Source organism: Malus domestica, chromosome 15 (assembly GCF_042453785.1).
Source record: "Malus domestica chromosome 15, GDT2T_hap1".
Lineage (NCBI taxonomy): Eukaryota > Viridiplantae > Streptophyta > Magnoliopsida > Rosales > Rosaceae > Malus > Malus domestica.
In genome coordinates, this window is record NC_091675.1 from 43,951,909 (window position 1) to 43,966,584 (window position 14,676).

Sequence of the window (14,676 nt, forward strand, 5' to 3'; positions counted from 1 at the left end):
CTTGAGATTTGAAACCTTTGTTAACAGGGAAAAATGTTGTTTGATGTAGATGTGTGATCATTATCAAGCACAAAGCAGATGAGAACAAACATGAGGTAAATTTTGGTGGTTTGCATTCATCTACTTATCAGTTGCCTCCACGAGCTAATCATGGAAATATAACTTACAATACAAGACTGATATGCAGGCTAAAGCCAAGTATCCTATCAACAATTATGTGTTTACCCATCATATGTCCCAACCATATGCATCATACATGTCACGCCCTAGACTTGGGGTCGACAGAAAAAATGACTCCATGCCAAGCGCACGAGTAAAAATAAAAATAAATATGAAAAGCGAACTTCTGTTATACAAGTAGCTCCAAAATCCTTACATGTATACAAAATAAAGTAAAAACTTAAATCTCTCGTCTCTACCACAACTTCAGCTCTTCTACCCTTCGTTAATCTTGTACCAAACCTGCAAGGTCTAAAATGTATAGGGTGAGCAAAACTACAGGTCAGTAGGGACATAAGTCTTATTAAGGATAATTGTCATGGCTAAACCAAGTGTCATACAACATGTTATCATTAATCAAAATTTAATTACATGATGAACCATGAAATGCAACTTAACTTCAATTACCCCAACCCGTTAATTTATATAATAAAACATGCAAACCTACATGTCCCATACTATGCATTTTACCACTATAGAGCGGTGGTCCGAATGTTGTATAATACAAACTAACATCCGTAACTCAATCATCCCAAATACTCATTTTTGTTGGTCGTCTTGTCCTTTTCTCAGTCGCTAGAGTCCCTACTACTTTGCACCATTCCTATAATTTCACTTTTGCCACCCTTGCTAGTCCCTATGATAGTCGAACTCAACCACACAAAGGATAGTTCCATTTCCATATCCCAATCTTGAATAACCAATAAAATCCTTCCACTCCAATATGCAATGACATATGCATATATTCAACATATTCACGATTAGTAACATGAATATCATATTCCAAACTACACAATTATATAAATTATAGAGATAGATTAAGTATAACATATATTTCACAAAGCTTAAACAAGACAAATACCCCAATGGTGATAAGTTCCCAAAAAACCCCTACCTCGATTCCGAAACTAAAACGAAGATTCACATCACTACTGTAATAGCTAAGCTCAACGTAGTTGAGCAAGCTTCTTGATCACTCATAACGTCATGTATTTCTTCCACTCTATTTTCTTTTATAATCTCTCTCTCTCTAAACATATATCTTTATATATAAAGCCAATGGTCTAATGAACAATATTTTTTGGTGTCACAAGCTTCACCAAAAAAAAAAAAAAAAAAACAAATTGGACAAAAATTTCCCTCAAACAAAAAACTTCAAAAGCAACCCAAAATAATGCATCAAATGTGGCAAGGGTATTTTCATCATTTTAATAATTAATTTTTTTGTACAATTTTTTTTTAGTAATTAGTACCTCACAATAGGCTAGCAATAATGTGATTCAACCAGTTGTTCATTAAATATTATTTTCTTTATTTTTAAACACTTTCAAAACATCTTAAGATGCGTGTAATGCCGGTTATAAAAAAAGTCATTCGCACGTGGGTAATAATGTGATTAAATTAGTTGTCAAATGATTTTTTTTTTTATAACAAACGATATTATCTATACTAAGGCGGAGGGGATGAGCTTAGCCTTACAATGAGTTAGCAATAATGCAATTCAATCAGTTGTTTATTAAATATTAACTTCTCTATTCTTAATAGAAATTCAATAGAGACCGATTTTATTATGTGGATTTAGCTGCTTTAATTGGTTTATGAGGGATTTCTTCTAGCATGATCTAAGATTATTCATTTACTTCAAATATTTAACTTTCCTTCTGTTAATTTACGCATATAAATATATTTAAAACGTGTAAGTCGCGTGTAACACACAATCATTCAAAAAATACCTTATGCACGCTCTCATGCGCGTGCACGAAGGTTAGTAATACACACACACTCAAGTACATACATATATTACATACACACCACCTTTACACAATAACACCTACATGCATTGCATTTATCAAACAAATCATGTTTGAAACCAAAGATAGGAAAGTCCTATTTATGGGATATGGCAGTTGCAAAACTTGGAGGTTAAGTAAAAATATTATCAATTTAATATACACGGATAAACTATAAGGACTTGATAACTATCCTATTGAGTGGTGTCAATTGCATGGCAATATAGAGCACACGTCCACAAAGGTAGCTTCACATACTCAACATATATATGTGCCCTCTAAGCACATAATCCTTCTTTCCTTAGCAATTTGGATTGGTAAAAATGATAGCCACGTAGATATAAATAGGATGAATGGTAATTCACCTCAGCTAAGAGTTGGATCGGGATAAAATCACGGTAGTAATAATACCTAAAATAAACTCTAAAAATACAGAATCTCACAATCTACCGTCCTTAAAGAAATTTCGTCTTCGAAATTTACAGCATTCTGTTCAACCTATCTAAATGGCTCCACAGTATCCCAAGGGTGTCTAATAGCTGGAAGCTCTAATACCATTATGTCACACCCCTAACCTGAGGTCGGCGGAAAAATATGACTTCGCGCCCGGCACACGAGTAAAAATAAAAATAAATACGAAAAGCGATCCTCTCTTATACAACTAGGTCCAAAATCCTTACAGGTGTACAAAATAAATTAAAACTTAAATCTCTCGTCTCTACCACAGCCTCAGCTTTTCTACCCTTCGTTAATCTTATACCAAACCTGCAAGGTCTAAAATGTATAAGGTGAGCAAAACTACAGCTCAGTAAGGACATAAGTCTTATCAAGGATAATTGTCATGACTAAACCAAGTGTCATACAACATGTAATCAATTATAACATGATATCATTAATCACAATTTAATTAAATGATGAACCATGAAATGCAACTTAACTTCAATTACCCCACCCCATCAATTTATATAATAAAACAAGCAGACATGCATGTCCCATACTATACATTTTACCATTGTAGCAATGGTTTGAATCCTGTATAATACAAACTAATCCCAGTAACTCAATCATCCCAAATACCCTTTTTTGTTAGTCGTCTTGTCCTTCTCTCTCTCTCTCTCTCTCTCTCTCTCTCTCTCTCTCTCTCTCTCTCTCTCTCTCTCTCTCTCTCTCTCTCTCTCTCCAGAGTCCCCACTACTTTGTACCATGCCTATATTTTTACTTTTGCCACCCTTGCTGGTCCCTACAAGAGTCAAACTCAACCACACAAAAGATAGTTCCATTTCCATATCCCAATCTCGAATAACCAATAAAATCTTTCCATTCCAAAATACACAATTATATCAATTATAGAGATAGATCAAGTATAACATATATTTCATAAAGCATAAACAAGACAAATACCCCAATGGTGATAAGTTTCCAAAAAAAAAAACCCCTACCTCGATTCCAAAGCTAAAACGAAGATCCACATCACTACTGTAATAGCTAACCTCCACGTACTTGAGTAAGCTCCTTAATCACTTCTAACACCATGTATTTTTTTCCACTCTATTTTCTTTTCCAATCTCTCTCTCTCTCTCTCTCTCTCTCTCTCTCTCTCTCTCTCTAAACATATATAATATATAGAACAATACTTGACTACTAAAAAATGAGTAAGAACTCCCACTCAAAACTCTTAGTGTTATAATCACAAAACTTTTTGCTTATAATCAGAACCGTCACACTGTAAAGATCAAATTTGTAAAAAATAAATTAAAACTAAGATCTTTAATTTAGTCAATTTATTGACAAATACATAGACGGTTCGTAATGATTTTACCAATACTGTTCATTTGTTTTTAAACAGTTTGATGACTAAAAGACCTTAATTTTAATTTATTTTTTGCATAGGCGATCTTTATAAGGTGATTTATGATATGAACGTTTTTTTTTATAAATATGAAGTTCTAAAGATTGACAACGAACAATTGTGAGAAATTTTGAGCAGGTGTTCCTACTCATCTTTCAGTAATCAAATATTATTCTAATATATATACACACACACACACACGTACATACATATATTACATATGCACACCACCTCTACATAATAACACTTGCATGCATAGCATGCATTTATCAAACAATTTGTTGATGCACAAAACCGAAGGTCTTGGAACAACGTAAATCCGACCGTGAATCTGCAAGTAATGTAAATAACACAAGATGTATCATGGTTCACCCCAATGTTTGGGCTATGTCCACACTGATTATTGTATTTCTATGAGAGGTGAGGGAGAGAACCTCTGAATATGATAGGGGATGTGAGAGGGGTGAGAAGGCTTAAGAAAATGGCCTCCCCCAATTGTGAAGGTGAGGAGTCCTTTTATAGAATAAGGGCTCCTCACTTATTACATATTTATCCCTTCCTTTATTACATAATTACATTTAAGTCCCCCAAGTATTTATACGAGATCTAAATACGGAGGCCCTAAGTATGGTACAAACAGTAGTCCCCCAAGTATTCAGTCAAGAGTGTTTTTTGGCTGGAGACTTGAAATTCAGTCCATGTGTGGGCTGAAGTAACTAGATGTCGTCTAGAGCTGAATACTCGATATGAGGCGGCGCTCAATGTGAAATGAGGCTCAACTAGATGTAGCACATGTTGCGAGGCTGCTCGGCTTATGGCTTATGATGCCTTGGTTAGCCCGGCTTGTGGCGTTTAAAAGTGAGGGAGTCCCTTTTATAGAATAAGGGCTCGTTCCTCAATACATAAATGATGGGCTAGAGTTGATGCGATGCGGTTGCTCAGTAGGCGGTGATGCTCTCTAATGATGGTGAGGAAGTCCCTTTTATAGAATAAGTGCTCGCTTCTCAATACATGAATAATGGGCTAGAGTTGATGCTCTCTAATGATGATGAGGGAGTCTTTTTTATAGAATAAGGGCTCGCTCCTCAATACATAAATATGGGCTAGAGTTTGATGCTTTCTAATGGTGGTGAGGGAGTCATTTTTATAGAATAAGGGCTCGCTCCTCAAAACATGAATATGGGCTAGAGTTTGATGCTCTCTAATGGTGGTGAGGGAGTCCCTTTTATAGAATAAGGGCTCGCTCCTCAATAAATGAATGATGGGCTAAAGTCTCCCAAATATTTTTCATAAGGCCCAGTTGAGGCCCAATATATGGCACATAATGTAGTCCCCCAAGTCTTTGGTCAATATAGTCTGTTGGCTAGAGACTTCAAATTGAATCCATGTATGGGCCGAAGTGGCGGTTGTTCGGAGGCGGTATTTGTATATCCTGCACCGAAGCTTTGTAGGTGAAGCTTTGTAAGTGAAGCTTTGAAGCTAGAGCTCTGTAGATGAAGCTTTTGAAGCTAGAGCTCTGTAGATGAAGCTTTTGAAGCTTGAGCTCTTTAAATGAAGCTTTTGAAGCTTGAGCTTTTGTAAATGAAGCTTTTGAAGCTAGAGCTCTGTAAATGAAGTTTTTGAAGCTTGAGCTCTATAAATGAAGCTTTTGAAGCTAGAACTTTTGTAAATGAAGCTTTTGAAGCTAGAGCTCTGTAAATGAAGCTTTTGAAGCTAGAGCTTTGTAAATGAAGCTTTTGAAGTTGATTGACATGAGTGATGCTCATGAATGTTTATGTTGATTGAAATGAGTGATGCTCATGAATGTTGTCACGAGTGATGCTCATGAATGTTTATGTATGATTGATATGAGTGATGCTTATGAATGTTTATGTATGATTGACATGAGTAGTGCTCATGTATGATTTTGAAGTACTGGGTGTACTTTTGATCACCTGGTTGGTGGTAATAGCAGCAGGCTGCTGAATAAATTTGGAGTACTGGGCGTACTTTTGATCACCTGGTTGGTGGTAATAGCGACATGCTGTTGAATAATTGTGGAATGCTGGGCGTAATTTTGATCATCTGGTTGGCGATCATAGCGGCGGGGTGATGAATAATTTTTTGTAGTACTGGGCGAACTTTTGGTCACCTGGTTGGTGCTATTTTGGGCTTATGGGCTTTCGTTCTCCACACAACATTCCAGCCCATTTATTTTGGGCTTTGCCGTTTTTTTAATTTAATTTAATTTAATTTTATATTATTACCCTCTGATGGGGTTTATACAGATATCTTCAAAAGATACAAAAAAAATAAATTACATCATTCAAAAATAAGAAAAGTAAATCACATTTTTCTGGTGGGGTGTTTATTCCTTGCTTTTGCAGTGTCCCCATGTGCCTCTCTTTTGCTTTTCTCTTTATTTTCTTTCTTTTGGCAGATGACAGATAAGGAAATAATGTCATTTCCCTTTTCTTTTTGCTTTTGCTTTTGCTTTTGCTTTCATTTTTAGCTTACTTGATTGCTTTTGCCTTCTTTTTTTCTCTTTTCTGCTTCACCTCTCTCCGTCTCTTCACCTGGCAGACAAAAGGAATCATGATAGAAATAATAATATGAAGCTTTATCTTTTTAGAGTAGGCATCTTCTCAAAGGCAACTCTATTCTCCTTTCCAGCGAGACTGTCATCCAAAGAAATCAAGGGCAACTCTGTTTCTTCCTTTGTCATAGGCCACAGCTCTCCCAACGTGAACTTGTCAGGCATGCCAACATCTATCCGTTCCACCTCAACCGGCATGATGGGGAATGCAGTTCTCCCAGGATTAAACTGGTGCGTTAGCTTAGGCACATTGCCCACCGGAGAAAGTTGCGGGTCCACAGCCATACCAGTCGCCAATTCCCCAAGTTGGCGGTCATGCCGGAGCTGCTTCACAGAGCGGTGAAGCCTCTCCAACCGAAACGTCTGGCCGTCAAAAAATAATCCGGCATCGTTGCCCTTGTACTCCTCGCTGCTCCCTTTAAACGTGACATTGGGTTTCCCCGCTTGGTTGTTCTGAAATTCGACCGTAACCCTATTGTCCTTGGTCTTCTTCAGCGCCTCGACTTTAGTCTTATCGATCGACGCCGACTTGAGGTCGTACCGGAGAGTGCAGTACTTGTTGGCGGAGTCGTTTCTGAAGAAGAGGCCGATGGTTAGGTTGTACCAGCAATTGGACTAGGGGCCGGTCTTGGGCTCTTCCTTGGAGTTGCTCATCATTGTTAGTTTGTGGAGAATGTTTTAGGCGAAAGTGGGACGACGGAGTGGGGCCTACACCTTGCTGACATGGTAAGATGATCGAAGTGGCGATGGTGCCTTCAGGGTCCTTTCAACGTTTCCTCCGATGCCCACTACCATCATGGCATCCGCCGCGCCGACGGTTCCAAACGTTCTCTCGGTTCTGACGGAAGTGGCGTCGCTGATGGGTTGAGGTGCTTGTTGTTGGTGAGGAGTGGATCGTGATGAGTAGGAGGAGGATGAGCCCTCAATGGGAGTGGAGTCTTTTCTTCGATGACTGTGATCATGATGAGGTGCAGACATAATATTATCGTGGTGGATGTGGAGGAATTCTTGTGTATTTTTTGCAAGAAATGGAGAAATGACAAGGGGAAAAGGTAGGAAGCAAATAGAGAGAGAGATCGTGGTTTTTCTGTTTCTGGGCTTTTGGTTTTTGCAGATTTACGGTGGAGGTGAAAAAATGAAAGAGAACCAACACAACTTTTCATATCGATTCCCACAGACGGCACCAAATGTTGATGCACAAAACTGGAGGTCTTGGAACAACGTAAATCCGACCGTGAATCTGCAAGTAATGTAAATAACACAAGATGTATCGTGGTTCACCCCAATGTTTGGGCTACTTCCACACTGATTATTGTATTTCTCTGAGAGGTGAGGGAGAGAACCTCTGAATATGAGAGGGGATGTGAGATGGGTGAGAAGGCTTAAGAAAATGGCCTCCCCTAATTGTGAGGGTGAGGAGTCCTTTTATAGAATAAGGGCTCCTCACTTATTACATATTTGCCCATTCCTTTATTATATAATTACATTTAAGTCCCCCAAGTATTTATACGAGATCTAAATATTGAGGCCCTAAGTATGGTACAAACACAATTCATGTTTGAAACTAAAGATAGGAAAGTCCTATTTATACTAGGATATGGCGGTTGCAAACTTTCGCAAATCAATATGATTCTTCTGTAACAATTTTGTAAAAAAAATTGTTATGTGCTGATGTGAGTTTAATAATTAATTTAAAAAGTTGCCCAAATACCTTTTTGCACAATAATTTTTTTTTCTTACAGTAGGTCCTACTCCAAATAGAGATCCATTCCATAAATTCTCAAAGGCACAAGGCTTAACCAAGGCCTAAGAGAGTTTGGAAATAGTTTTCAACCAACAATAAATGCACATCGGTTATAACCTCATTATCTCAAGGCAGACCTTGCCATTCTATGAGTCACCAGACCACTAGGAAAGTGCGGAACAAGCTTTCCATGATTAAGGTTGTGAGGATGTTAATCGCCTAAATGTTAACAGTGATGTCCCAGAAATCGTTGCCAATCAGCCAAGCCGTCACCAAAGGTGATCTCTATCCAGGTTCAATTCGGTGAAGGGTGTTGAAGTGTGTAAAGATAGGTGTATTGAGATTTTTAATAGACATAGAAAGAGGTAGAGGAATGTGGACTGAAATTGGAGGTGATTGCATGACTGGGTTTTTAGGTTCACAACTTTTTATTAACTATTAAATTATTAAACCTGTTTGTAATTTTTTAATTTAATTAGACTTGTGTGATCCATTTATGTGTCAGCACATAACATAATTTTTGACAGAATTGTCATAGAAGGACTACATTGATTTGAGACATTTACTTGCGGGAGTACATTGATCGATTTTCAATTTTAGGGACCATTTTGATGTTGCGAGTCAAATTCAGGGACTATTTTAATGTTGCAGGTCAATTTCAAGGACCATTTGTGAGAAAAATGACTTATAGGACCCATTTATGTGTCACATCAGCACTTAATAGAATTTTTGAAAAAATTGTGACGGAATGACCATATTGATTTGCAACACCTATTTTCAGGGACTACATTGATTGATTTTCATTTTCAAGGACCATCTTGATGGTGAGGGTCAATTTTAGGGACTATTTGTGATAAAAACTTTATTATTAATTTAATATACATGAATAAACTATAAGGACTTGATAACTATCCTATTGAGAGGTGTCAATTGCATGGCAATATAGAGCATACGTCCACAAGGTAGCTTCACATAGTCAGCATATATACGTGCCCTTTAAGCACATAATCCTTATTTCCTATAGGTATTTAGATTGGTAAAAATGATAACTAGCCACGAAGACATAAATAGGATGAATGGTAATTTACCTCAGCTAAGAGTTGGATAGGGATAAAATCACGGTAGTAATAATACCTAACATAAACTCTAAAAATACGGGATCTCACAATACATATGTTAGCTATCTAGTATATTTGTTCCAAAAAAATTGGTAGATACTTTGCCTGACCCTAGATGGGTTAATGCTAGACTTGGCAATTTTTTGCACGACTTGTTAACCCGACACAGAACAACATGAAAATAACAGATTATGGGTCAACACATTAACTAATTGACTTGTTGTCAGGTCATCCATTGATGACGGGTTTTTAACAAGTCTACTTGCGGGTAACCTGTTTCAACCCATTAAGAAAAAGGTTAGTTTGATAATTTTAAACTACTAAAAAAACCTTACTGCAATAGTCATACGATTTAATCTCACATAAGTACGATTAAGTCCTTATCATTGGTTAACGGTAGTCAACAATGATCAATCGACATGGGTGGTTAACTTTGACTGCTCATTAATGTAATTTGATTTTTCCTACGAAATACCAAAGCACAAAAATTAATAATAATTAATTTACAAATGTGAAAAACTATTCAAAAACTCGTGATTGCATCTCTATGCTTTGATGATGGGTACATCATCGTTTGGATTTTTAAAACCCTCTTAACCCTCGTGAACAGTTTTTTAGATGGAGTTGAAAAATGTGTAATAATTCATTTTAAAATGTGAATTTTTTTTGTCAAATGCTTGCGATCGCATCATCTACACTTTGTCGATGGTTACATTGTCATTTGCATTTTTAGAATTTAGCGTTTAGTGTATGTTGATACTAATTTAGTGACTACGTGGTATGTAGATACTAATTTACTATGACGTTTTTCATTTGATTATTTATTGAACTAAACATATTTTGTTTAACGGGTAAGTGTTGAGTCATATTATCCGTTAATTTTATTGGGTTGAGTCATATTATACGTTTATTTTAACGGGTATGACACGATAATATCCGTTAATATATCGTGTATGCCACAAAAATGATATGAACATGGCTAACATGTCACAATTGCCAGGTCTAGTTAATGCCATGAATATTGAGATGGAAGCTCTATAAAACAATTCCACTTGTGATTTGAAACCTTTGCCAAAAGGAAGAAAGATGTTGGATGTAGATGAATGTTCCATATCAAGCCCAAAATAGATGGTTCTATTGATTGTTAAAAAGCTAGATTAGTTCCTAGGGTTATACACAAATCTATGGTGTGGGCTATTAGGAGAGTTTTACTCATGTTGCCAAAATTAATATTGTTTGTGTCCTTAGCAACAAACCAGGATTGATCCCTAATGTAGTTTGATGTCAATAATGTTTTCCTCCATCCTGATCTTAAGAGGGAAGTTCAATATGGATCTCCCACTAGGTACCAGAATATCTTCTGAAAAAAGGTGTTATGTTAAGATTGCGAAGGGCTTTATATGGTTTGAAACAATCTCCTAGAGCGTGGTTTGAAAGGTTTACAAGTTTAATGATGAAGTTTGAATATTTCAAGAGTCATTCAAATCATACTTTGTTTTTTAAGTGACTAAATGTTAAGCTAATTGCATTGATTGTTTATGTTGATGACATGATTGTGAATGATGACAATAAGAAAGAGCACGTCTTCAAAAGTACCTAGCTACTAAATCTGAGATGAAGAAATTGGTGAATTGTAGTATTTGCTTGGAATCAAGGTTGCACAATCCAAGCATGGTATTTTTCTATCTCAACGAAAGTATGTTCTTGATTTGTTAACTAAAACTGGTATGTTGGATTGCAAATATGTTGATACTTTAGCAAAACCATAATTTGAGCTTATTTTCGGATCAAGTTCCTACGCATAAGGAACAATCTCAGAGGCTTATGGGGATATTAATTTATTTGTTACACTTGTCCTGGCATTACTTATGTAATTAGTGTGGTAAACCAGTTTATGCACACCCTAGTGAAGCTCATATGGATGCAGTAATCCGTATTTTGAGGTATTTGAAGATGACTCCTAATAGAGGCTTTGTTTTCTGTGAGAATGGCCGGGTTCTATCACTGATCGAAAATTTACATATAAACACTTTACTTTTGTGGATGGTAATCTAGTTACTTAAAGAAGCAAGAAATAGAAAGTGGTTGCTAGATCAAGTGGAGAAGCTGTGTTTGTGGTATGTCTCATGGTGTATGTGAGTTGTTGTGGTTGAAGAAGTTGTTGAGGGATCTTGCATTTGAACTCAAGGGTGCTATGAAACTCCATTGTGATAATAAAGCTGCTATTGAGATTGCTCATAATATAGTGTAACATGATTATACAAAACATCTGGAGATTAATCAGCATTTCATCATGGAAAAATTAGATCTAGAATTATTGCTTTTCCGTTTGTAGGATTTGAAGATCAAGTCGCCGATGTGCTTACTAAGCGTGTGTCTAGTATTGTGTTTTCCAACTTGCTTGATTAGATGGGTGTTCGTGACATCTTTGCTCCAACTTGAGAGGGAGTGTTGCGAGTTATATGTGTAAATATTAGTTAAGTGTAAATGATAGTATTTTGTAATACATTGATGAAGTGCATATGTAGTACTAATTGTAACTCCTATCTATACCTCACTTTGAAGATTAATAAATATGCAAGAGATTCCTTAAATGTTGTTTTTTATATTTTTGGTATTTACCATGTTCAATTCAACTGAAATAGATGATTATCATTTAGTTTCCTTTATATTTGTTTTGATATATACTATCAGAGCAAACTCTTGTTGCGATTGATTTGATGAAAACCTACTCACACAAAGAAAATCGACAAACTAAGTTAGACTAACACCAGTGTGGTGTTAGCCAAAGGGCCTTCGATGTCTAAGACAGGACGACTATAGGAAGTAATAAGAGTGTGGCAAGAGTTCTTGATTACCGGAATAAAGTAGATGACCTTGACTATTTATAGGGAACTGGGGAGTTAACCTTAGTGCCCAGGTCCAGGTTCGTTGAACCTGTTAATAGTGTGTTACATTGTCTGCAGCCCAATGGAGGAATATTCCTCTGAGATTTTTGAAATATGTTTCGGAGAGTCTTGCCATACCAAGAGCCTGGTAGGCATGCTCATTACATACCAAGGTAATCTGCATAGGATGGGTGGAGATCAACTTGCACCATTTGCAAAGAATGGCCAGAGGGAATGTTGATTGTGGGCTTCTATAGCCTTCGTAGAGAATGTGGCTTGATAGTCAAGTTTGATTAGCGGTCAGCGTATTCCTTCAAAACAATAGTAGTTATATTTGATAAATTATACACGTGGTGTGGTCTCATTAATTAATAGGGATATTCTATGTTCCCCTATATACAAAGACTCATTCGTCCAAGTAATGTCAAGATACGTTAAACCTTTTTTTTATAAGATGAGACATGTATGATAATTCAAATTACGGCATTATAAATTAAACACAACATATACAAATTACTGTACATGTACCAACTTCACAAGGTTACACGTTTGTCATATATATAGTATCCTTCATGCATGTTGTTGATCTCCCCAGTGAAAACCACTTCTAGATAGTTATACAAGGCGATCGAAGATCCCTAAAAAACATAGCTTTCAGAAGCTTGATGCTTATTTTTAAATTGCGCCGCATCAAAAACTATTACGGGAAAGAAGACAAATTCAACTGAAGACTCTAGAGATCGTTACAAGACAGCTCGACCGGGAAATAGTATATCAACCCTAGTTCAGAGATACAATCATGATTTTGAAGGGTCTCCAAGTCTAAATATAAAACAAAACCATACCCAGGCAAGACATGAGAAGAATTCTTGACTTGCAAGCAAAAAGTACGTACTAGATGATATGGTTGATAAGTCATGAACGCCGCACCAGAAATGCTAGTACAAGTTTTGGTAGTTAACTGTTTTTTTTTTTTTTTTTTTTTTTTTTGGGTAACGTTTAGGTAGTCTTCTTGTATGTGAGCAACAGTAAGTATAAGAGTCAGCATTACATTCGTTCATTTACCCTAATAATTTCCTTTCTCTGCTATTCCTATTCAGCCTATTCTACCATTAACTAAGCAAAAACTAACCTTATCTGTTTTTCGAAACAAACTATAGTATCTGTTTAAACAGCAGGTTAACCCAGTTTCAGTTTACCTCCGAGCAACTGTGAGCCGAGAGTTATTAGAACATTGAACTCCGAACGTATCCTTTACATAATTTCACGACATATTTTTTTGTTTAGACACCCAGCTGTGTCTCTCGACTACCATAATAATAAATAATAAGCAAATTAAATTTAAACATAAGGATATATAATAACAGTGAGCACCTAACACTTAGTGTCCTCTAATTCTTAATTTGGAAACTGGTGGATGGGTGCGGCCGTATGTCGGAGAAAGGTAACAGTCATTACCCAAACATGAGGATGAGGCCTGTTTGGGGGAAGACAAACTCCTTCTCCCTCCCTCCCACTCGATCTCCATAATTAAATACTTTTCGTTCTGTAATTATTGTTTCATCCACCCAACGAAGATTTATGGCATCATTATACAAAGAGATCGAAAAGCACGTTGACCCTTTCATTATGCTGTCTCATTAGCTAGGGTTTGGTTTTCCGGGCTTTTTATAATCCATGTAGGGTGGCTTTGGTTGGACTCAGTTATTCAATCTCCTCCTACTTCCTACTTGCTATAGTTTGGCGACATTATTTAGAGTTTGGATACATATATATAGCAAAATAATTGTCTAGAAGTAGTTTTACAATTATGGTTTATTTGTAAAGGAGTGAATAAATAAAGGTTACTATTAACAGTAGTGGAGTCAGAATTTTATGTGAAGAGGAGAGAGCATTTTCACATATATATGTGTGTGTGAAAAAATGAACTCGTTACATGAGCAATCGGAGTAATATTCACAAAACTAGAAGACCCATAATTTAATAGAGAAAAAAAACGTACAAACCAAGGCAACCAACTAGAGACTTAAAATGAATTCAAACTGAAGGTTCAAACTGAAGGTTGCAAGCATCATGGATGCATGCATGGCTTAATGAGATTGAGAGTACTGAAAAAGAGATGCGTGTACGTCTCAAAGTGATATAATAATAAGGTCACACTCACGTACACTAGCAATATTCATTCACGACGTGCGTTGCACCCTTCGTTTTGCGACGTCAATAATTACATTAAGCAAAAAACGTGATTAGCACAGCCTGATAACAATAATTAGAATACTGGTTGGGAAAATTGAGAAGATTATCCTACAAATTACAAACCTAACACTCCAAATACCTATGGTAATGAGAGTGTGTATGTGTGGCCTCTCAAGTCATTTAATTAATTAATTAAATAAAAGGGGTGAAGTTTGGTACGAGTTTGAAATGACATTAAGTAGTGCTTAATGTGGCGTAGGAGAGGTCCATTTCATTCCCAACATTAGGTTCCTCTTC

The 14,676-nt window shown here is 36.5% G+C and overlaps 2 pseudogenes; both read right to left on the minus strand.

Moving 5' to 3' along the window:
- Nucleotides 1–6,457: 6,457 nt before the first annotated feature.
- LOC139191953 (uncharacterized) lies at nt 6,458–7,090 on the minus strand (annotated as a pseudogene).
- A 1,098-nt stretch (nt 7,091–8,188) lies between these two features.
- LOC139192623 (U4 spliceosomal RNA) lies at nt 8,189–8,327 on the minus strand (annotated as a pseudogene).
- Between the last annotated feature and the right edge of the window lie 6,349 nt (nt 8,328–14,676).